A 4,331-nucleotide genomic window follows, 5' to 3' on the forward strand; every position below is an offset into this window, starting at 1 on the left:
CATTTTATTTATTCTTTAATACCAACCTTCCTTAAGGAAGAAGTTTGGTTTGTTAATAAAATGAACTCGAAAGGGAGTAAACAAATAAATGGTCACTAAATTTATTATTCTTTTGTTCTTTATTTATTTAATTGTATCTAACAACTAATTATTCATCACTTTTATATATTAGACCATTAAACCGATGTTAGAATTTATTCCATAAAATCGAGATGGTATTCAAAGGTACTTAATAATTATGTAATAGGTAATTGCTTCGATACCATTATACCGGCGTTAGAATTTATTCTAACAAACCCGAGATGGGGAAAAGAAGGAATGACTTATTCACATGATTACTAAGAAAGTAAGTTGTAACTGGAATATTCTTGAAATCATTATACCGGCGTTGGAATTTATTTCAACAAAGCCGAGATGGCGAACAAAGAATAAAACCGAGTTCACTTACTTACAAAAGCAACATAACGAAAATGAGAGTATTAACCTTTCAACAAATTGGCACTGATGTCAGGATGATTTGTTGAGAGGAGAAAACTCTCAACTAAAATAAAAACACTGAATAATGCTTTCAACAGATGCATACAACTTTTTCAAGCCTGGTGTTAACCACATTAACTGGTGCAAGTTCATTTGGTCCATCTATATTCCTCCCACTAAATCTTTTACAATTTGGAGGTTATATAATAACAAAATGCCTATTGATGACAATCTTCAGAAAAGAGGCATTCAACTGGCATTTGCTTGCTCTCTTTGTCATGATGCAGAGGAATCATCCAATTACTTATTCTTTGAGTGTAGTTTTGCTCTATCTCTATGGAATTGGCTTGGTAATTTCATTGGCTCTCCTTTGGACACTAGTTATATTCAGAATCTTTTAATGGTGTGCCATACCAGTTGGAGTCTCCAATTAAAAGTGGTGATTAATGCAAGCATCATCAATACAATCTCAACTATCTAGCACTGTATAAACTATAGAAGGTTTGAAGATACCACCATCAGGTTCATGCGAGCTTGTGACAAGATAAAAAGAGACAATGCTCTCACTGGAAACCACTCTAGATTGGCTGCAAAACCTTCTTCTTTTGAGTTTGGCATAATTAGAAGATGGCAAGTCACCCCTCACTACAACCCTGCTCCTGTTATAGCTGAAGTTAGGTGGATCCCCCCTCCTCCGGGGTGGATCAAAGTTAATTCAGATGGTGCTGCTCATGCCTTTCTTGGTCATGCAGGAGGTGGTGGTATTTTTATAGACAACAAGGGGAACATGCATGGGTGTTTTGCTACTTATCTTAACATCAAAGACTTTCTTTATGCAGAATTATTCACTGCCATCATGGTCATTCAGATAGCTAATTCGAAAGGCTGGAAGGTCGTTTGGTTGGAATGTGATTCCAGTATGGTGGTGGAAATTGTCAAGGGTAACATGGATCCTCCTTGGAAGCTTAGGAATTATTGGAAGCACTGCAGGAGGATAATTCAATCCTTGAGGTTTAAAGTCTCTCATATTTTTAGAGAGGAGAATATTTGTGCTGATAAGCTAGAATCTTTTGGAGTTAGATCAAGAACCAACTCTTGGTGGAATTTAGTTCCTCCATTTCTTTCCAATGATTTTAATAGAAATAGGAATTTATTGCCTAATTATAGGTTCAAAAATCTGTAAGGAATATCTTTGTTTTGATCATCTTGTTTGAAATATATCAGTGGGTGCATTGACACCCTTGCCTTACAAAAATAATAACTCTTGAAATTAGTAATATTTAATGAATGTATAATTTTTAATTTTAAACTTAAATTCAATAACTATTTTATTTTAATAAAAAGATAAGATATATTAAAAAAACAATAATTTGAATAATATAGTACTTGTGTCAATGTCAAAATAATTCAAATGATGGATTGTATGTTCTATATGTGTAAAGTTGAGATATTGAAATGTATGTCACTATTGGATTATATAGATAAGGAGACATATATTTAATATTGTTGCATTTATATATAATTCATGTAATTGTTATGGATATATATATAAGCACTGCAGGAGGATAATTCAATCCTTGAGGTTTAAAGTCTCTCATATTTTTAGAGAGGAGAATATTTGTGCTGATAAGCTAGAATCTTTTGGAGTTAGATCAAGAACCAACTCTTGGTGGAATTTAGTTCCTCCATTTCTTTCCAATGATTTTAATAGAAATAGGAATTTATTGCCTAATTATAGGTTCAAAAATCTGTAAGGAATATCTTTGTTTTGATCATCTTGTTTGAAATATATCAGTGGGTGCATTGACACCCTTGCCTTACAAAAATAATAACTCTTGAAATTAGTAATATTTAATGAATGTATAATTTTTAATTTTAAACTTAAATTCAATAACTATTTTATTTTAATAAAAAGATAAGATATATTAAAAAAAACAATAATTTGAATAATATAGTACTTGTGTCAATGTCAAAATAATTCAAATGATGGATTGTATGTTCTATATGTGTAAAGTTGAGATATTGAAATGTATGTCACTATTGGATTATATAGATAAGGAGACATATATTTAATATTGTTGCATTTATATATAATTCATGTAATTGTTATGGATATATATATATATATATATGTGGGTGTCTATTTGTGTGAGTATATATTATTTGATATAACAAATGAAGTATTAATACTACTCTTACATCAAACAATATTGTTGTTAGAGCTTGCTAAAGCAAGAGAATGTATTTATTTGAATGGTTTTTTGTTAGTGAAAAGAGAAATGGAGGTTCTACAGTTTGAAAGTGTAAAGTTAAGCTTGAAATTCATATATAGGCGACCGTGAAAGAAAATATCGTTTAGATTGTGGATCTCGACTCTAGATAAAGGGATTAAGTTGTTGCCATTGCTAATGCATACACCACGAACGTTGGAGCTGATGTTGCATTGGTAGTTGCAAAGGCAAATGTGATAATATGAGGATGACTTTGAGTTGAATTCTAAGGAAATATCTTGAACATGCTCTGCTATATTATCTTATACATATGATGAGAGTCTTAACGATAGTATGGTGCAATATAGATTTAAGACTTTAAAATAAGAGTCAAAATTTCTTTGTAAGTTCATTGGGTTAAATTGAGAATTTTTTAGAGTAAGATGCGATGATGTAAAACCAAGAATATAGTCCTATTTCTAAGACTTTTAGAAAGCATTGCGAACGAGAATAAGAACGAAAGATTGTAGTATGTAAACTAATTTTATAATTGTGTGCTCTCAACAAGGTTTATGTTGAGATTGGAAATATTTCAGTATAATTAGAGATAAAATCAATATAAAAGACTCTAGTCTAAAGATGACGTAGTAGACTGAATGTCACATTCGAGCCTAGGGCTACCTAGGCATTTATGTATTGTGGATAATTAGGCGTGGTGCAATGGCTATGTTCCTTACATTTTTAGCTTCAAGTGTATCTATAATTGGCAATTGTCGTTGGGTCATCCTAGAATGATGATGGGGGTCGCCCTAGAATGGTGATGGTTAACGTATGTGTTTACATGCATCACGTGTCTCTAGTGGCATTGTTGTGTGTAACGCCTCGAAAATTACTCCAAAAAATCTTGCTCAAAAATGGGTATTTTTTTTATAATGATGCCATATAAAATTTATTTCTTTATATTCGTTTCATTTTCGGAAAATCACTTTAAGTAACATACAATGCGGAAAAGCAAAAACACCATTACCTAAAGGTAATAAAAATATAACTCAATATAATTTTGAATCCTACTTCATTAGAATATCATGAAATGTTGGTACAAAGTACAAGGCCGAACCTAATCGTCGTCCAAATAAAACTATTCCAAAATAAATACCCTACACAGGTACACTAATCAAAAAGCACAAGGGCCTGTGTAGGTATAATGGTTTCCCTCAATCCTCTATGCCCCCTCCTGGGATATCGAAAAGCGGTAATTCAAAATCCTGGCAGAATGATCAATCTGAACAAAACGTGAATAGCAGACAAACAGAAAGAAGAGGGAGTAAGACATCTAATGAATATTACTCATTGACGGCATGGAATTACACGGAATATCACATCCAGATAAACACGCATAATAAACACAATATATACATCACATATAAAAAAATGCACAATGATGCATGATGTTATAATCTTAGATTATGAGGATCAAAGTCCACAATCTCAATGTATGAATGTTATGCTTGTTTCACCCATCCTTTCACCAATATCCTCACAATATACTATTCAGAAATAACCAAGAGTACAGGTCCCATAACAAGCTGATTTGAACGCACCACAATTATTCATCGCAAGGATATATGATCGATCTGTTCCGAA

The sequence above is a fragment of the Lupinus angustifolius genome, chromosome LG12, assembly GCF_001865875.1.
Source record: "Lupinus angustifolius cultivar Tanjil chromosome LG12, LupAngTanjil_v1.0, whole genome shotgun sequence".
Lineage (NCBI taxonomy): Eukaryota > Viridiplantae > Streptophyta > Magnoliopsida > Fabales > Fabaceae > Lupinus > Lupinus angustifolius.